Genomic DNA, 22,110 nt, shown 5'->3' on the forward strand with positions numbered 1-22,110 from the left:
GTCTTCTGTAATTGATAAAGAAAAAAATTGTGTCATTCCTTTAACTATCAAGACCAAATATTGTACCACAGATCTAATGAAGAACAGCCAACTCTATCATCATTGATAGTGTTACACTGCTTAGTATTTGCTTCAAATTGCACAACTGGCAAAATAAAAGTATTGATCAATCACCCATGCCATTATTTAGCTAAGGAAACCATGCTTTCTTCTTTCACCCAAAGGCATTTCAGAAAAGGGAATTTGAAATACTGTCCCATTTTCAAATATTGAAACTGGTGTATATGGGAAGTTGAAATGCTTGCAAAACTTATCACAGTGACAAAATTCAATGTGAATTAAACCTTGCTGTCTTGGCTCCCTAATCAGCAAAGCAATCCGAACACAAGAGCTGGCAAATAAATTGAGTGGGAAGATGCATTTCAATAGAGTCATTTTTGCCGAGGGGAAATGAATCTTATATTTCATTTTCTAGTTAATAAATACACTGAAGATTACTCATCCTTAAAAGAGATGTTAGCACAGTACTTACTGGAAATGTAGGAGCGATAATAGTTGATACAAGTGCAGAAGTGTTGTGAAAACATGCCTTGTGTATCAATGATATGAAAAAACTATTCTATTTCATAAAGCTTAAAAGCTTAATTCTATCACATTTAAATACATGTATAATTCCTAGGTTAGAAAAAATCCATACTTTACTTATGTGGTGTAAATATATGTCTATGGGAACTTCTGCTTGTGAATTAAATACAATCACAGCTGAAGGATTATTTACCTTGGTTTGGATCTGTACCAAATTGTAAAAACCCTGCCTACAGGTGAGCTGGCAAGGGGATGCTCCATGTTTCAGGGTTACCCACTGAAAAGCTCAAGGTGCCTCAGAAGCCACAGAAACAGGCAAAGTAAGCAAAAAAAACGGACGTATGAATCTTGCGGTTTTTATGAGCATTACTGGTGGAACACACAATAAATGTCCAGGCGTATCCAGAGCTAAAATGCTTATTGGAAGAGGAGACTGAGCTATGGAAAGTCCTCCTTCAATAGACTGATCTCTTTTCAAGGCAACTACTGCATCTCTTTTGTCAAGAGCTTAATATCTGCTGTAACTCAGGAAGATGCAAGAGCCTGTTCACTGAGCAAAAAAGCTCAGCATCCTCCAGAGGCAGATTTTAGCATATACATCATAATCCCACTTGGAGATCGGTTCTTGTCTCCTCCTCTATTTTTGTCGATGTCACAATCAAAATGTGTCAGGCCAATGTGCTATCAAAGATCTAAATAAGTATTTTAAATGAAAAGTCAGTATCTAGAGTATTCACTAGCATGAGGCAAGCAGTTATGCACTTGAAGTCTTGGCAGACTTCAATCATCTCACACAAATGGCACCTGTCTACGAGTGTTATATACCAGCCTTGCTGCATTAAAATAAATGAATTTGAGTACTTCCAGCAGACAGGGGTCTGCCCCAAAGAATGTATAATTCACCATGCCATAGCACCAGTTCAAGCATAGTTAAAGACAGTCCTAATGGTACACCAAAAACAGGGAAAAGCTTTTGCATGTTTGCCTTAGAAGTATCTTTTAGATCTGCAGGTAAAAAAATTTCTTTGATATTTCATTTCCAAACAGAGGTTTACAGCTGTTAGAATACTCAATTATTACCTATGTAAAAATAGTCACAAAAAAATAACTCAAAATTTTAAACTTATTTTTAAATATGCTTAAAACATGTCTGACAACTTAAATTTCTAGTGAGATAGAAAGTTATTTTTGAATAATAATTTCTTCATCACAGCAGCTGTCATAAGGACACTTGTAAAAAGTGATGGAGAAAGAGTCTATCTTGTTAACATATCAAAGATGAGCATAACTCTCTTAATTTCAATCCATGCCTCTTTTCATCTGAAAGCAGCACAAGAACACTAAATGTCTGGAAAAGGGGTGGCTCCCCCTCTTCCTGCCATTTATTACTTCTTTCCACTAATCTTCTGAGTTATATACACATTTAACAAAAAACCCCATGCTTGTAGAGGTAGGCGTTTTTGTTTCAAGTGTCCTAAAATTCCACATTTTTGGGCAACCTATAGAGAGTGATGGTTTTGGGCCAATATCCTAGAAATAAGTTTAGAGCAAAAATGAGTGGCAGGAAAATCCCATGAAGATGTTGGAGTAACCAACAAAGATTTTCAGCTTGAATTTCTAACATAAAGTTTAGCTTCTATTAAATGACAAAGTAAGGGGGACAGGTATAAGGAGAGTAAATCACAGCCCCTTTCCCATACACATTTTATCTGATGTTTTATCTGATCCCTAACTTCTTGTAAGGAAAAATATTCTGACACTAGGGAATAAAGTCTGCTACACATTTCATAGGTTTGTGGAAGTTTTTAATGTATTTTATTCCTTTTATTTTCCCATCCTGCCTGCTCACACAATCTCTCACTGCATTCATCATCCACTTCTCAGTGGAATCATGCCCTGAGACAGGCTAAGTGTTTCAGCTTGGACTTTGCAGTAGCTCAGTCTGAAGCGGCTTCCTTCTTTCCTTTACCCTTTCCACCTCCTCTCTTCAGCACACCCACTGTGGATTCTTTCAGCACATCCAGATGTAAATTGGGAGTTACTTTGCATATAATCCTGCCAGAAAAATGCCATAAAACTCCTCTGCCACTAAATCTGTACCTTCAAAGAGACAACAACAAAACATGCCCTGCTTAATATTAACAAACACAGAAAAACAGGTTAAGTTACAGGTTAACTGTGATGCTTAGTTTCTGAATTAATAGGGTTTGTGTTGGACCTACTGAAAACTAAGAATTTTATCTCATCATGTGGAAAGCCAATAGGTAAACTAACTCAGTTTTGGAAAGTACACAACAGTTCATCAGCAGCAAGGGTGGTGATGGTAAATTTACTTGTGGAGATGTATATACCACATACACAGCTTCCAGCAGATGCTGTTATGACAATTGCATGCCTTTCATTGCATGAGTATCCTTCTGAGGGGTTGAAAATTTTACCCAATATCTTTGTTCCATCTTTTTCCATCCATAAGAGGGGGCACCCACAGTAGTAGCACTTTAATTAGGTTCTTCAGTTTTGCAGCAAGAAAAGGAAATAATATGAAAGCCATTTCAAATGTGTGATGCTTTTTGATGCTTCTTATAGCAGCAGTTGAAGCTGAAGAATTGGGGAAAAATGTATAATGACCAACATCTTTCGTCTGATATACATACAAATGCAATTGACATTCATAGTAACAACCTCTATAGATAAGTTTACTTTTGTTACATAAGTGAAACACATTCGGTGGAACTGGGAGCTTCAGCAAGTTAAAATGTCAAGATGAATGTAGGGTTATAAATTGCTGAATGGAATTAAAAGCAGTACAAAGGTGTCTAGAATGGATAGATTTAAGTGATTGCTGTTTTAATACTTCAACTAGTTCAATAGGCAGATGGCACTCACTAAATAATACAATTCGATCTTTTCTGAGTAGAGTCCAGTGATGAGCATGACTAAAATTTTCAACATTCAGGACTTAATGGAAGATGAATGTATAATTATTCTTCAGACCAATTGAAAATCTCAGTCTTGATACTTTCTGCTTGTTGATCACAAACTGTAAAATATCTGAAGTCAGACCACTACTTTATTTGATTAAATTAAATATTTTTTAATATAATCGTATTAAAAAAAAAAAAGAAAAAATATGAGAAGGAAGTAAAATTTCTAGTTAGGAGCTCTTATCACCACACTATACACTGATCTTTAATGGCTGCTGATCATGACTTATTTCTAAAAATGAAGCAAACAAACAAAAAAAAAGGAACCGTAAAGGGGTCTGCCCCTGTAAGTGTGCATTGCATATGTACTTCTGTGCTTGGTACACCTGAGACCTCATGAGACCAAGGAGCTATGGCTCTCAAATATGGAGCTCTCTTCACTGGGAAAAATGACCTTGCTCTTTACCACAGGAACAGCTCATGCAAATTTTTGGATATGACCTTTTTTGCAGCAGCAACTACAATAATCTCTCTAGAAACATGTCAGTTTTCCTGTCTGACTAACATCCTACTGCAATACAGAGCCAACGCAGTGATACTGATGTTCAAACACCTGAAGAACCCTTTGGAACAGGAAAATGAACCTAGTTCCTTACAGCACTTCACTGCTGGTGGTGCAGGTCTTTACATGGACATATCTGAACCTACATCTGGAGGAAAATGGATCTATATTACTCAAGAAATACATTTCAAGGCAAATTCAACACTGAGCTTCCAATGTTTTGTTGTTACAGTTCAGTAAAACGACTTTGTGTTACATTCATTTCTGTATAAAATAAAGTGAATGTCACACTTTTTTGTCATATCATTTTTATTTAACAGGGGTTTTTTTCTTTATCCATTAGTTAAAAAAGTTATAACGAGGCAAACCATTTATCAAAATGAGAAATGCTCTACTGCTTGAGCAAGGAAAGGGAGTCAAAATAGAATGTCCCTGCTTTTAAATTAATAGAACCATCTTACATTTAATATTTTCTCTTAAGTAGTTATGTAAGCACTCCAAGATGATTAATGAAGAAATACAGAATCACAATTTACAGCTGAAGGGCAAAACTGCTAAAAAAGCATTTCAAAACCATGTCATTAAGTGATATAGTCTAGGCAAATGAATGTAATGATCATTGGTCTCCGATACCATAATTAAATGTACATAACACATGACAAGGAGAAAGGACAACAAAGTTCATTGAAACTTGACTTCAAGATGAAAATGCAGAACTAATCAAAGATGTACTAGGTGAGGGTTGTAGAGTTGTGTTTGCACTGTATATCCCCTCATGGTTTGTCCCTCCATATCCCCTCTTTGTATCTTTTTGGTTCATCCCAGCTTTCCCATCAGTACCTGTATGTCCATCAAACCCCAACCCTGTCTCCTCCCAGGTGATGTGTCCATCACCTGCTGACCATTCCCCTTTGTCCAGACCCTTCTCCCAGGGTCACCAGGTACCTGAACCCTGGCTGGGACCCCTCCCCCACCCCCTCCTCAGTGGTCACTCTGAGGCCTTGCCCCCAGAGAGCCATTCCCATGTCCTTCCCCCTTTGGCTGTTCAGGTTTCCCGCCCCCCTATATCTGGCTGCGCTGGGCTGGGCACTCTCTCTCTTGCTCTGGATGCCCTTCGAGGTCAGGTGTGGCCTGGGATCTCTCCAGGCCCTCATTAAACTTTGGAACTAATCCTGAGGGAGAGCACCTCTTTCCTTTGTTGTGGGACCAGCTTGTCTTTGGACTCACGTGGGAGCTTCTCCAAACCCCCCGGGATTCAAGGAGAAGTTCCTTCCCTCTGCCCGCCTCACCCCACTGCCCAGCTGGCCAGGCTCCACTGGGGAGTTATTCCTGTGGATTCAAGGGGGAGACGCAGAAGAGGGTCAGGTTTATAAACAAGAAGCACTTTCATTTTGACAAAAAGAATTTTTAAAATCCTTTTTTGGCTGCTATTACAATTCTCACTAAGAGTAATAATAAAGGCAGTTCATCTGCATGCAACATCCCCAAAGGTACCCTTCATAAGTTCTGGTGAACTGGTGAAGGTGGTTCTGGTTCTGCTGAGCTGGTGTTGTGAAATTTTACATTTGTGTCCCTGCGTTTCAATTTTCTTTGTAAATCCATCTCCCTCTTTGCCATCTAGACATTAACAAACACATTCCTAGCTTTCTTCCTAAATAATCCATCAGAAGAGATTTACCCAGACTTAATAAAGTAATGCAATAGCTGATTTTTAATGTACAGAATGTTTATTGCAAGAAAATAATATTCACAGATATCAGATGGAATACATCCCAGAGTGCTAATGGAACTTGCAGAAATAGTGTTGGAGTCAGTGGATATTATTTTTCAGAACCAGTGGAGAAAAGCCAAGCTCCCAGAGTTGAAAAACTACAAACTATATTACCTATTTTGAAGAGAAAAACATAAAAGCCAGACAACCTACTAGAGGAATTACAAAAGAGAGACTTCAAAATTGAATTTCCAAGTCAGCAAGCAAAGCAGTCATTTTGTAACCTGCAATAAAGGCATGTTGAAACATGGTGATGAACAACAGAAATAAGAATTGGCAAAGACAAAACATGTCTATGATATAAATATAATTGAACTGGGGTCTCCTGTTCTGTGCTTTTGTTATCACTCAACAATTTAAGACAGTTTCATATGTAGCAGCAAGTATAATAATAATGACTTTTATCGAATTTCAGAAACAAAAATCTTCCAGTCTAATTCTTAATTTCTCCCCACCACTTCAACAGTAACAAAAATACTTAAAGAACTGATTGTGAGGCTTTGATTTATCGTGTTTTAGGAAGATCATGTCCCTAACAATTGCAAGAAACTTCTCCTGTTGAAAATCTAACAATAAAAATAGATTCCTCTATTATCCCACAGGACATGGGAACCAGAAACTAGAAAACACACAGGTACTTAGAACAGCCAGATTTATCAGGAAACACACATGAAAATTCTTCCTTCTTCAATTTAGTCCTGAAGTACTCGGATAAATAATGAGTTTGTCTCTTCCAGAATATATCACAAAGCTCCAGAAAATAAATAATTTTATCCATTTTAACAAACATTTATTTATTTAGTTAGTTGTTTAGTTAGTTAGTTAGTTGTTTGTTTGTTTGTTTTAAAAGCCAAAAGTTAAACTCCCTTAAGTTTTAAATCCTCTTCTTTACGTGAACATACATGAAATTTTATCAGACAAACTATTTTAGTTTTGCTTCTTCAGTACTGTTAGCATATATTTCTGTGTTTGCCACATTGAAGTTCTGTATGTAGATACTCGGTCTGGGCTTGGGACTGTGATCCTAACTCTTGCTGGGATCATATATATGGTGGAAAAGCTCATATGGGGTCCACCTTTTTTAGACTGATGGAAGGGAAAAAAAAATTCTTTTTCTTCAAAGCATGTGAGGCAGAAAATTTCAAGCATGAGCAAAATCATAAAGCAGAAAGAACACTATTAAGGCCATGAAAAAGTACAAATTTAACCAGGGAGAATTATGCTGCTGCTAACTCAACATATTTCACCCCATTCCACAAGCGGTGAGTGAGTGTTCTCTTTGCAAGAACTAGAGCATTTACTCTGTAATTCTATAAAATATAAGTGTTTTCCACAGCTGGAATCAGGTCTATATAACCTGACTGTAAAAATCACAGAAGAATGTTTTATTCACATTACTTCTTACTGCTATTCAGAAATATTTTAGTTACTATCATTCTTTTTGAAGACTTTCCTTTTGTTAGCCATCCTCTATTCAATGACAATATCTGCCGAGACATATATGCTTAATACTAATAATATGAAATAAAATGCTTAATATAATAAAAAATAGTTAGCTGGAATTATTTGAGCTGATGAGAAAGACCAATAGTACAAAAACCACAAGAATGCATGCTTAATTTGCTTACCATTAGTGCTGCATCTGATTTGAAAACTATACAGTCTTGGAAACTATACAGTATTGGAAAAAAATTATCCATTTTTGCTTTCTTTTAAAAAGAAAATTTTATAATTATTCTCATCCTAGATTTTAATTTTTCTTAAAATGTTATACCTTTGCTATTAGAAAGCCCAGGTTTCCTCTGAATATTTTTTGAACTCTACCTCCAATTACATACAAAGGATTGCCCTTTTTTCCCTATACTTGCACTTATTTTACATGTTATTTGCTTCAGTGGCAGGAAAGAAAACCACATCTGACACCTCACACCACACGCCACTTTGCATTTAATTTTTTAATAGGAGGAAAAAATATCAAATCGGAAAAATATATTAAAAAGAAATGTAAACAGGAATGTACAAGTGATCCAAGCTAATTCAAAAACTATGCAAGAATGCAGGTTAGGCTGAAATCTCAAAAGTGACATTTCTTAAAGGTATACCCTGGGATTTTATTTTGCCCCCCTCTGTTTCTTTTCCATCAGTTTTCAAATCAAAATGTAAGTAATCTGTAGAACCAAACAGATTCTTCAGATAATTTTAAATTACTTTTAAATGTTCATCTATGGGGCAAAACCAGGACCCTTCAAATATTTTGCTTAAAAAATGGAGCAAATAGAAGAACTGCTAGTCCTTCCTCATCCACTGGACAAAGAAGCATGGGAAATAACACTAAAATGACCCTGAATCCCACATATTAGTGCCTTCTGTAAGTATTTAGAAATACATTCAGAGGATGAAGAACTCCCAAAAAAACAAACAAAAAAATCCTGACACCACTGGAACAGGAATTGAAGGAAATACACAGAATTTTCCAACTTCAGACCAGAACTCCATCTATGAAGAGATAGCAAGAACATAGGTAAGAGAGAAAAGACAGGGAACACAGATTTCATACTAAAAAGGTAGATTTTCTTCCTTATGAAAATTACTCTTTAAATCTTGAAAGCTGGATTACAGGTGAAATGCAATGTGCAATTAAAATGCATTTTCATATTTCGTACAATGAGATAGTTGTAACAGATATACAATACTCCTCTAAATGGATTGTGCTCCTGAAACTCTGATAGAATAAACTTTGCATTTATTTTCCTCAACATGGCAGCCTTGTCTCATTAACAAGATTCATATTTGTTTTCCAGAGGATTTCAATTGTAAGTATTTGGTAGCCAACTCTGAAAAAAGAAAAAAGTATATTAATCACTCCCCTAATATAGACATATGAGAGCGTGGGGTGCAATAAAAATTGTATTCCCTCTGGTTTAGGAAAACTCTATTAATAACAGGTGGCAGAGCTGTAAGTTAGATGTATGTATTTTCCCAAACAACTGCCAACCAAAACTTTGTAGAGTCCTACATGTAGAACTGTATTCTCATGTCGATACTCAGGTTCTAAGTCAAGCACTGCTCAAGCATCAGAATTCCTTTTGCATGTGCATTATGATAGAGTCCTTAAATTCACAGTCCTGTCTCCTTCACTACACCAAATTGATGATGTTCACCTCATGAGCAGTTACTCAGGATATTTATTTTCTCCTTTATCAGTGTTATCCTAGGGCTTGATTGCCGTACAGTGCTCATACTCTGAGCAGAAGACAAAATTAGCAATTTCCTACTTCTTCGTGAGACTCACCACAAGAGTATCAGATGTTCAGAGACATTAAAAAATTTACCTTTGTGACAGCCTCTGGGAGGAATAGGTTTTATTACTGCCATTTTGCTGCTTACGAGTTAAGGAACTGAGGATCAGATTTTTCACAGTTAAATAAGTATTCAAAAATGCATGAAGGAGCCTAATAGTTTTCCCAAAAGGGCTAAAACACTTCATTTACAGCATGAGGGTGCTTTTGTAGTTTCTTCCATGAGACTGTGCCCATCACTAGCCATGCAAATAAGTACATTTTAAAATATGGCCAAAACAAGATTAAGGATGAGAGCATCAATGTATTGTAGGTTCCAGGTCTCTGACATCTTGGATCTCATCTTCAGTGTGTTTGGAATTCTGGTCTTATTTTGTATGCCTGAAACACTATCTTCAAGCTGCAGTAGAAATCTAAATATCAGTTGTAGCTCTGAATCCTCAGCATTTTTGCATATCAGTCGACATGATCCCAAGTCAGGCATCCAAAAATACCGAATACCTCTGCAAACACTTTTACATAAATGAACTCTCAGCAAAAAGAAACTCTGTGGAGTTGCTGTGGGCAATTTTTGAATACTCTTAACTGACTAACCATTCTCTCCCTGCAATTCTCATCATCATTTGCTGCATACCTTCCAGCTTCTGCAGCAAAATGGAGGAGTCCTGGCTGCAATCTTTTTCATTTCAAATTGTGAATCTCTTGATGGGGCAGCAATTTCTCACAAAGATACACATGACTGTGCAACTGAAGACCATTACTCTGTGTATATACATAGAGGCCAATTTACATTTGTAGTGCAGCTGACGTGCAAAATACAGATCACTTGCCTTTGCAGCTCCAACAGGGTTCTTTTAATGCTTTGCAGACTTGTTGTTGGAGGGGATTTTGTGACATTTCAAAAGAACATATTAGAAAGAACATACAAACAAAAGTATGATGATGATTTAATGCACTGTCACTACAGAGATTTTAGCAGGCAGCAAGCTGTGTGCTGCCCGACATACTTGTAGGTGCCCTTGATCACAATTTCCATGATAAGAAGACAGAATTCAGGGTCTTGCCTTTCTGGTAGATGTTCTCAAACCCAGCTTCATGCTGTGTGCATGACTCCACATGCAATTTCAGAAGAAAATTGTCACTTCAAGGCACTTCATCTATAAACACCAAGTATATTCTGTTCCGTAGTTAAACAGATAGCCTTTCTTTAAGATAACCAACATTTCATTTTTTTACTGCTTTATTTTCCTTGAGCTATATGAGTTATCCTGAAATAGTTGTATTTTTAATAGTGATATCAAGTCAATAGATCTAGCTCTGCACACGGAATCCAATCCAAAATCCAAGACCTGCCACAGTTTCTTAACTTATTTTTGTCTCCTCTTGTATAAATGAGCTGAAATATTCCATCATATAAACTCTTATATTATACTAGAGATGTGCTGACTTTTGACAATTATGTAAGTGGTAATTATGAAGTGTTATTTCCACTAGCTGTTGCAATTATTGCATCAAACTAAGATTTATCATATAATAAGGCCTCAAGACTTGAAGGATTTATGAGGACATTTTTGTTCCTGTAAAAGAAATTGCTTATCACATCAATTGCACTGACATAGATGTACAGATGAAATAATAAATAAGGAGTCAAAATAGAAAGCAGTAGAGACTCCTGAATGCTCTAATAAATTTGCAGTGCAGTGGAAGGATACTTCAATTGTTGGCTAACACAGAAACAGAGACTAATCATAAGCATATCTCCATCAACACTGAAATATGAGTAAGGACAATAAAACTATATATATATTCTTTTGTTCAACATCTTTGATGGAGAACTATCATTTAGAAATAATACATAATAGCTCCATAATGTATAATATATAATTATGTAAATAATTAGTATAATCTTGAGATGAGATGATGAGATGAGATGAGATGAGATGAGATGAGATGAGATGAGATGAGATGAGATGAGATGATGAGATGTGATAAGGGCTATTAGTGGCAGTGGATACTTTGAACCTTGCACGTTTAGTCAAAAAGACCAATGCCATCCAATCAAAGTTCTTTAAAATGAATTGCAACAAACAATGGCAGCACAGCTGCTATTAGAATTATAATTGAGTTTAGGAGGGAAACAGCAGTTGAATGCAAGGCAGATAATTAAGGAGCAAGCTTTTGTTAACACTATCAGTAGGGTCATGATTCGGCAGTTTGTGAACTTATTATGGCTTAACAAACTGGTCTCTTTCTACAACAGAGATATATTTCGTCTTTTAAAGCCAATAAATTGTATTCTGGCTACTAGAAAAGGACTTATTTTTTTAAAGCTATCCATTTAGAGAATGATAAGCATTTACAGAATCTAAGATTACCATGGAAACATTATTCTTAAATGCCGAGGATTATGGGAACAATTGGTTATACAATTGGATGGGTAAATAGCAAGCCTCTGAGTATGACAAAGTCTGTAGCCACAGAATTACATTAAATAATTTCTCTCTTTCAGGCTAATATGCATTTTATATTAACCCAGCTCTGAAAGGGGAGCAGTTTACCTTCCATTGCTAAATGGTGAAAAGAAAACCTTTATGGTATGCAGGAAAAAAATACACAGGGTTCTCTTGGGTTCCTAACATCTAACCCAGGAGTTAGGGAACTACCAAACCCAAGACTGGGAATTAGAAAAGTGATCTAGAATTTGTGCTTCCTATTGTATGTTGGCTAATGTGGGAGAAAGGTAGAAAAGACGAACAGACAACAATCATGAAGGGATCCAAAGTCACTCTGAGCTTGCGGCTTGGAGCCACAGTCAGGCAAACCAAGATGCTTGATCACTCATAACCGTGAGTTGGGGTTCAAGAACTGGAAAGAAGGACATTAAAATCTCAGCAACATTACATGCTGCAAGAAATACTGCTGTTATAATATCATTTTTTCATAATAACATATACTCTTTAGGCAAACTGAAGGGTCTGAAGATCTACCAAGGATGTTTTCATCACCATTGTACTCGTACAGACTGTACAGTACAATCGACATTCTACAGACTCAAGATCTTTGGTTTAAGACAATCCTGCTGACAGCCAGAGGTCATTTCACCTGTACATCTAAATTTGTTAGGCACAAATGAGTAATCCTACTTCGGAATTTCATTGACCTCAATGTGTAAATACAGCAAGCAGAATGTGTGTCTGACTGGCAGCAAGCCATTACCGTGCGGTGTGCACACCTTGGTATTCCAGCCTGCTGAAAATTCTATTTTCAACCTCCAGAAATAATATAACAAAAACTTAAAAAAAAAAATTCAACACTGATTAACATTTGCACTGTAGCAAAGTCATTTGCATGTTTTGTATTCGTGGTTCTGAGGTCTCACTTCACCTGATGTGGGGAAGATAAGCAAAAGCTTGTGCAGATTTGAAACTATTTTTATCTCTGTTTCTTTAGGAAATTCATTCCCAGCATCAATATGGAAAAGCTTAATTTGATCATTATTACAATGGAATTCAAATACACTTTAGTAAGAATAGAAACATTTCTAGCCAGGAATACAGACACACCCTACTGTTCATAGGCACAGCATGTTGTGAACTCTGCTTTACAGCTTAGTCTCAGATGTCAGCAGAAATCTGAAACACCTTTCCGATTTTATAAAAATTACTGTTGATAACTTACTAAAACTTTACTCTCTTCCCATTTGCAGTGGGAGCAAAAACATGGATGTTTATCTAGAAACATAAGAGATAGAGCCAAATTGAGGTGAAACAAATTTGCAAGTTTATTAAAGCATGTTGTAATGGTGACCAGTCAAGCCAACATCTCTCAAGAGGAGAATCTGAATATATCCTGACTTATACTCTATTTGCAAAGGAAATTTCAGAGGAATATTGTACTATTACCCCTTATGCCCTAAATGCTTATATCAGATTTAGTATCCTGCAGATTAAAGAACCTGACTTAAAGTGGCCAACAAAAATTTCAAGATTACTACGGATAAAGACAATCTTCCAAAAAGGGTTCTAAAACCCAAATTAACTTGGAGTTCTGTCATTTCCTGTCAGGTAAATTCTAGAATATTCTTGAAATTGATAGTTTTACTGATTTTTCTTTTTAAAACTGCTACATATTACAGATGAAAAGACTCCTGAGTTTGAAATTTTAGAAATTCCCTATTGAGGAAGTATAAAGAATTGTGAAAATAAATAATGGGCTAAAATTTATTTTCCAAACAGTTCAGAGGGTCAGTGTGATTGAGACCTGAATGAGGTAATGGCATATAAAATATGAAGTTAACATTTTTCTTAAAGCCATTAATAAATAAATTTTTATCACCTTCTTACTGGAAAATCTGGAAGTTTTCCTCAACATGCCCAGATTTCATTAAGGCAACAGCACTGGAGGTCTGTCCCTGTAAAGTAAAGGCCTGTTTTCCTAATAAACCTCTGTAATAATAATTTCACAGTTTGCCACTTCAAGGACTTGGAGCCCAACAGAAAATCAACATTATCTCCTTTTGGGAAGAATTTTTTCTGCTAATTTAAAATTAGAGACTGCTGCTATGACTGTATATGTTGTTATAATCACCAGGGAAGACAGTGATGCAGAGCAGAGAGCAATCTTGAGCTGCACCATTTTCTAACTTCATTAGACATCACTCTAATGCAAGGCTGAAATATTTGAACTTTTAAACACACAAAGCCCTCCAAGAGAAATACATTGTTCACCAACAAATTAAATCAGCTACTATTGAACAATTTTAGAATTTCTTTTCTCTCCAACTGGATATGGTTTTTACAGTTCTTCAATTATAATAATGATTTCAAATATTTTGTACAAGTTTCACTGTTGGGGTGTCTACCAGAAGCAATAAACTGCTCAAATCAAACAGTCCTTATTCCTGTCACAATTTCCTAGTACGACCTCCCAAATTCTCCCACTAAAATACCTTCTACTTTTTATATGATAGCTTGATTTGAAGCGCAAATGTTTCCTGTTTACACTGAGTACAATTATGATAACGGAAATTCAGCATTTCAATAAGAAAGTGAGTTTCAAAAGAATAACAGGAGCGCTTTTTTCCCCTGTGCAAAAAGGAAAATAATCAGCCTTTCTAACTGCTTGTACATATGCTTGTAAAACTTAATCTGATATGTTAGAAGCATGTATAGTAGCTAATGGAGGCAAAAATGTCTGGAAACAGAATCAGCATATTGGTAGGTTCTATCTAATAGCTCAGTGCCTTCCTCAGCTGGTCTGATGTCCCATCAAAGGGTAGCTGAATGTCACTTGTGACACACTTTTTTCTAATTCTTCTCTTCAATCAAGAATGTAGGTTAGGGTTTCTCATTCTTGAAGGGTCTTTACATAAACAGGAAAGAGTTAGAGTAGTGGAAAAATCTGGAGATTTAGTTCTCTTTCTGTCTTGTGTTTTCCACCTTCTCTGAAGGGTGATGATTGAAAGGTCTGTCATATTGTGAATAATTTAGATCTAGAGGATATCATATTCTTTCTTGCACAGCTGCAATGGATATCCTGAGGGACATGCATTACCTGCTGGCACTCCAACAGCAGCAATTGATCTGAATAGATATGGATAAGAAAAGCATTGGGTCTTCATGATTTTCATTACCATGGACACATGATTTCTAATAATGCAGGAGGAATAAAACTCAAGCCTGATTTCCTTTGCTGTTGGGGAAATAAAAATAGATTTTCTGGTAAGCAGCAAAGCTTTGCTGCAAAATACCTGACACATGATTAAATGTGGAAACCTTCCTAATGCAATGTGACAGGATGATTTCTCAGCTGAAACCTGTTTTCTCCTCCCTTTATTCCTGAACAGCAGTTAACACTATTGAACTGAACAACAGGTCATATCTGCAATTTTCTTTTTATTGATGAGAGCTTTCTCTCCATAGTGATGTAATTGCCACTCCACAGAGTGGTTAGGAGCAAAGTGTGGAATTGGAATGTCCCTGATCATTGTACCACGCTGCCACCAACCCTCAGTGGATGCAGAGGGCTGCAAAGCACATTCCAAGGAGAACAACTTTTGCGTGGGAGGCTTGAGGAACACAGCTCAAACGGACTGGAGTGATGAAATACAGTACAGTGCAGTAATATTTGTCACTTACAGATCACTTTATTATTTTAAAATAACTTGTGAATATTAATCAAGCAACCTCTTCAGTACCCCATGAGGTGGGATAACACCCAGTATTAGCAATATTACATTGGGTTATGGATCTATAAGTCCACCTATAATACATGACTTAATAAGATTTACTGAAGGCCTTGAATTCTATTCAGACTTGCATTCTATCTTCAGTTGTATGGAACTGAAGCCCAGAAACTCAAATATATTTCGGTATATTTGCAACTTCCATTGATAGCAGTGCTGGTGAGGCAGATAACTTCTGAGAATCTGAAGTCAAATACTTTCATGACATGCATTAGAGGATAGGACAAGCATTTTGTTTCCTCTTTTCCTTCTCTCAGTATTTTTTCCCAATGGGAAAATTATGTGGCTTCTTTCAAAATTATTTTTCATTTCTTTATTTTATTTCTGCTGCGCTTCACATGTTTGATATTGAGGCAAGGTTAATGACATGCAGCTTGAATTTGGAATTGAAAGTAGAGATGTTTAAGGTTGTTCCTAGATCCTGTGGGTATTTGGTAGATATTGCCAGAATATACAAGAGATTAAATGATGCTTGTCAAAAATCAATGTATACTAATTTTTTCCTATCTGTGCAAATTTGCTGGGTTCACAACACAGTGGAGGTAATGCCTGCATTCCATGCATACTAGCTATCCAAATTCAAGGTCAAATTTTAAATTACTTCTAGAGGCAAAACTCTCAGGTTGTTGATTAATGTTTTGGCTGTGGTAGTACGTTATGTTTCACCTTCTACAATGATTATATATGAGGCGTCACTGAAGTCTTGCATGGAATCAAGGATGCTTGATTGATTCTTTTAATGCCTTTAAGTTGTTTCCATTTAAAAATACTTCTGAAAACTGTAGTTGTAATTAAAGGCAGGACAATGGTTCTCTCTCCATAGAGATGCTTAAGATGAATATCATTGATGAAAATAGACTTCAAATGTGTTTGTCACATTTTTTGGGAGATTTGTAAACTTAATGTGTGCTAAAAAGAGATATGAGAGAAAAAAAACTGTAAACATAGTTAAACATCTGATTAGGCCACAGGTAAAACACAGTCAGAATCTTGATGATTTCTTCTGTGACTGTTGGTAAATCCCTAATTTTCGCATGCCTTCATGTTCCAGTAGAAAAACAGGCATAAACCCTCATCTTTCTTCAAGGAAGTATTGCTGAATCCAACAGTGTTTGTGAGGCATTCACAAACTACAAGTATGTAGGGGAGGGCAAATAAGGTTTTCCTTGACACTTTTTCCCCTCTCTTGACTGAGAGCCAGGCTACATCAGCCAGGAAATAAATGTATGTCTGGAGGTTCTCTGAAGGTTTGATTTACACTGCGAGTGTGGCTGAGCACAGTGCATATCTCAGATATGAAGCATATTGACCAAGGAAGTCATTGCAATTGAAGAAAGAATTAACTGCTCTGTTGGAGGGCTCCATAAACTCATTTGTTATTACTGTTGCTCCACAGAGCCCCAACAGTCCAGCACAATCTCCTTCTGCCTGCTGGGAGCTCCAGAACTCTTCCACTGAACAATGAATCTTTTTGGTGGGATTTTCCGAGTTTTTGGGGCTTTTTTCCTATATAATAGTGCACTTAAAGCAATGTGTTGGGCACTGTTATCCATTTATTTACCATGGTGGGTTAATCTAATCTGGGGACGTATAGAAACCAAATCACAATGCTACACTATATAAGCTAATTGCCAGGATAAAACCAAATGAATAATTACTTAACTTCAGAATGAGGCCTGGGGGAATTTTTCTTTAATAAAGGTTTAATTCACCAGTGATAATGAATGCAATCTCACATACTACTGAACAACACCATTAGCATAATGGCTAAGATACAAAAACTATAATTAGAACAAAACAGAAATGTTAATTACAGCCACAAAGGTACCCAAGAAAAACAGTTATCCTTTACCTGTCAAATGGGTTCCTGCCTGTGTAGCTTTAGTAATCCCTGCAAATGGGTCATCAATTCTGCTCAGAATTCAGACTGACTGACAGGCAGAAATTAAAAACTGAAGCTCGCTTTGCCTTTTGATTCCAGAGGGGTCTGCCATTCACACAAGAGACTTAAACAGTTAGGAGGACAAGTGAGGGCAGTAAAGACTGCACCTCTAATCACAAAGCTTAAAAATTAGGCTCCCATGTATCCGAATCCCACCCTTCAATTCCTTTTCACGCAACAGCAGCGCCATCATGTCGGCTCAGGAATATGAGATCTCCAAGTTTATTTGCTACCCCCAGGCGTTCTTGCTGTGCACAGCACCATGTTGATGGACAAGGAAACGTGGGAGCCTCTTGGCTAGGAGCTGCTAGGAAGTTTACTGATAACAAGCAACTTCATTTCCAGCACTAAAAATAATAACCAAAGCTCTTTGTACACAAAGCTCTTTGTACACAAACTCTTACATCTCGCTTAAATGACACCTGGGAGATGTCCTCATGGAAGAAGACTCTTTTGTGCTGTTTCTAGTCTGCATTTTTTCCAATCTCATGCTATTCAAATATTAAATTTTCAGACTCAAGAACTCAAAACTTATTAAGTATGAGAATGAACATTGCATTTTTCCCTCTTACAAGATTCAGTGCATAAAATGGACACCAACTGAATGGGGAGTTATTCAGTTTTGCTTTTTATCATCATCATTCTGTGTTTGATTCCAGACCTTATTTAGCACTCATCATCAAAACCCTGCACTGAATACAAAATTACCAATTTCTCCATAGGCTTTTTTGTGGTTTTCTCAACTTTTTTTTTTTTGTGTGGTGCTTTCAGCTCCCACTATAATTAATATATCCTCCCAACACCTCTAAGAAATCATATAATGGAAGCACAGAAAAGAAGGCCACCTTGCTAAATATTCAGCAATTTGGATGCCTGCTTTGATACAAATGAGTCGTAATTCAAGCAGCAGTGCACACATTTAAAATACAACCCCTATTCACTTGTGCTTTACACATGAGCTTTCAGCTTGTCCATAAACAGGAAATAGCTATAAAAAATCAATGAAAACTCTAGTTGAAGAAGTCTGCAGATGATCTCTTTAGGAAGATGGTAGTGAAGGCAGGAGAGGAGCTCAGTCTCTCACAGTGTCATTTGGCCACCTGAACCATGAGACAACCCCTCAGCCTGAACAGTTCTGCCTCTTGCATGCTGCAGTCTTGCATGCAACAAATGACAAAGCAAACAAAAATGGTGGGAAGAAAAAAAGAAAAATGATAAAAAACCTGAGAAATCAGAGAAATTTTTGTTATTGTGTTTTCTAATTTCCTTGCAATTTGGAGAACCTGGAGGAAGATGCTGGTGAGAAAGATTCTACTGCTCACCTCACACCTTTGCCATTAAAGTTAATGAAGGCTAACTTCAGTATTTGCAGCTGAACTCCATCACAGTCTAGGCAGGGAATAAACCTGTCTTGTGGTGAATGCAGCCAGTGGCTGACAGGGAGCTGAGAGTAGCTAGAAACAGGGCACTTTAACTTTAGGAGGGAGGTTAGTAAAAGTGCTCTCTGTTCTGGAATAGGAAAGTGATGAAAGCCCTGATGCTAAAGCATTGGCTAAACCACCTCAGAGGGAGGAAGCTCAAGGTCCATCTGTTTGAATAGCTCTCTCACCACCTGGCTATTCAGGATATGATACCTTTCCTGTTTAAGCTGGACAACCGCAGAAAAAGGCATTCAAATTTCATTAGATGAACCTGTGGAAAAAAACAAAATCTAGCACCATGATATGATTTTTAATGCAGTAAATAGGATGCTCATGTGAATGGTTGAGGGGTAAGAATCCCGGGTTGTGTTTATGTTTGTGTAGTTTATGCAGAAACCATTTAGCATGAAATGCATAATAACAATGGTTACAGTATGGACTGGAAACCAAATGCCTCTTCTTCCTAGTCCCTTTGTTAAAATCCCATGTTCCAGGCAAAAGAAAAACTCAAAAGCCTTAAAAGCAAGCAAGCAACCAACCAAAACCAAAACCTAACAACACCAAACACACACAAAAAGAAAAAAACACACAACCAAAACAAAGTATATTAACTTGATAAAATGAAAAACTTATTGTCCATGAAGGCAGTCAAGGAGGGGAAGAGCCAGCCCGGGAAGATTGAACCTCTCATCCCTGCAGGTTTTTAGGATCATACTGAATTAAACACAGAGCAACCTGATGTGACTTCACAGTTCAGCCTTTATTCAGTGGGAGGTGGGACCAGAGACATCCTGGGGTTCCTTCCCACTTTAATTATTCTCTCTCACAAGAAAAGTGCTTTCACAGAAAAAGTGGTTGATGGTCTTCCTCATGAGTTGTTCTGTGGAAAAATTAACAGCTGAAGCCATGCCTTAAGCAGGACCTCAGAATTAACTGCAGCAGAGTAGGAATGCTCACCAGACAGAGCCCTTCACTCTTACCCATCTGTCTCATTGTTTCACAATGTCTAGAAAAGCTATTTACAGGCAATTTCCATGCACAGTTTTTATAATGGATTTTTTTTTGTCTCAGTAATTCTGTTTTTGAAGACCTGTTAGCCTTACTAGACAATGAGAATATTTCTATCTAAGCTGATTTTTACATTTCAGAAAATACTAGTTTTTCATTTTGGACAGAAATTACCTATTAGCCTAAACTGCCCACATCCATTTTTTCCTGTGCAACTTTAACAGATTTCAATTCACTCTGTTTAAATTATGATGCACAAAGCTAAACAATCTTCTCATATGAATTTTCTTTCATGCAAAGTAAGGTTTTCTGGAAAAAATGCTGTAAAACTAACAAAAAAGAACAAAGGAACAGCTGTAAGTCAAGAGTTCTTATGCCAACACACTGTTCAGCTGGGTTCCACATTCATTTCCATCCCCCACATTGTGCTGATTACAAACTTAGATGCAGTTCTAATGTTTTCATTTAATTCATTTTTTCCACATTTTAAATTCATTGTATTTAGCGAGCATTCAGTTCGAAACATGCAATATCAAAAGAAACCCCCACAGGTGCAGGGAATTTGAATAATCAAGTTCACATGATCCCTGAACCTCAATCCACTGAAGTCTCCCTGGGACCATTTTAAATGTGCAAAGGAAACAAATGTCCAAATTACTCCAACCAATAGTGAGATAAGAGATGAAACAAGGCAGATGATTAAAATATTGATACTTTTATTACAGTAACGCCTTCAGTTGCTCACAGAGATATTGGCTCTATTGTGCCAGGCATTGTACAGGTACACAGGATGGTGCTCTGGCCAGGGGGATTTACAGTCTAAACCCTGATTTCCCATCAACATCCATCTTATAACACCAGCACAGGAATAGTCAAAACTGAGTGGTGGAAACAAATAAAAATGTAAACATAAACATAAATAATGTTATCATTTTAACATTATTATAATAAACATAATAATAAACATATTAAACAGCTATTCAGATTGCCCAGCAAGACTGTGGCAGAGCTGGGCACAATTCCCAAGGCTCTACAGCTCTGTTTTTGTGCCCTGCTTCCCAGACCTGACTGTAAACTAATCTGTTCTTTTGCCATCCAGGACAGCTCAGCTCTGGCTGGCTGCAATACATATTCCAGCTTTGTGGGCATTTGAGTTTTCCTCAGACTATTGCCATGTTTCACAATTACACACGTACTCATGGATTCTCTGCAATGCCTCTTAATTTTAGGATTTTTTTTTTTACTTTCCCTCCTTTTTTTTTTTTTTTGCAAAAGTTCTCAAATTCACAGTTTGCCCTTACGTTAAGTAGCAGAGCCCTCTAAGACACTACTATATCCCAAAGACAAGGAACAAATGGGGATAGGCAGAATGAGCAATGCAGTGCACAGTCTTAATAAATTAATCTTTCGTGCTCACACTGCACAATCCATTTGATGTATTGTTGAAATATAGCCAATGACTGAATATAGCCCAAAGAGCTGAAGGACAGCTTTTTCCTAAAAACTGGCATAGTCAGAAAAAACCTCAAAATTAGGCATAAAAGAAAACTTGTGATCTACTTGAAAGCTTCAATTCTGTCCTTTGGCATGTTGTAGGACATACATGCAGATGCACTGCTAAAGATACAGCAGTGGAAAATCATGCATTCCTACATTACACACCTGACTGACACCCAGGAAGCAAAATATTCTAGCAGTTTCTCTTGACAGCTTTATCAATGGGCCTGAAAGTGCTCACAGTTTCATACCTTTCAGGAATGTACAGTCAAATCTGATTATTTTGTGCAGCAGCAGTTTTTATGTTATCTATTTACCTTCTAACTGAAAATTCCGCTTACTGAGATGGGTTCAAAAGAGAAAGGCTTTGCTACGCGATAACAAATAAGATCTTGATTACGCCAAGGAATGAAGTATTTTAGAGTAAGGATTGCTTTATTGAGGTGAAGAAATTTTATGCAACCCAATCGTTTGCTATCAGCTCAAGGCTTTACAAATGAAAATACCAAGTCGGGGTTTATTCAAACCAAATTTGCACCAAAGTCATCTGCATAATGTACACGATCTTCTCTGCATCCATATCAGAGGCAAAAAATAGCAGAGATGCTGAAAAATACCTGCTGATACACCATGTTCCTTATTTATCATGAGAGTTTCTTTAGATATGGCTAAACCACTACTTTTTATTTGGTGTTTTGTTGCAATATATATACAATGACTGAATACAGCTCTGTCCTAGGTTATAATATTGGGGTGTATTCCATTACCACCTCGAGCTGCAATTCCTTTCTTTCCTTATCTCGTGACTCAGAGATAAGTCCTTCCAGGAGGACCTGTTCTTTTAGCCACATGACTGA

General features: G+C 36.9%; 1 pseudogene; it reads right to left on the reverse strand.

Moving 5' to 3' along the window:
- Positions 1 to 2,961: 2,961 nt before the first annotated feature.
- LOC116808254 (uncharacterized) overlaps positions 2,962 to 22,110 on the reverse strand; it is a 70,743-nt pseudogene continuing 51,594 nt past the window's right edge.

The sequence above is a fragment of the Taeniopygia guttata genome, chromosome 4, assembly GCF_048771995.1.
Source record: "Taeniopygia guttata chromosome 4, bTaeGut7.mat, whole genome shotgun sequence".
NCBI lineage: Eukaryota > Metazoa > Chordata > Aves > Passeriformes > Estrildidae > Taeniopygia > Taeniopygia guttata.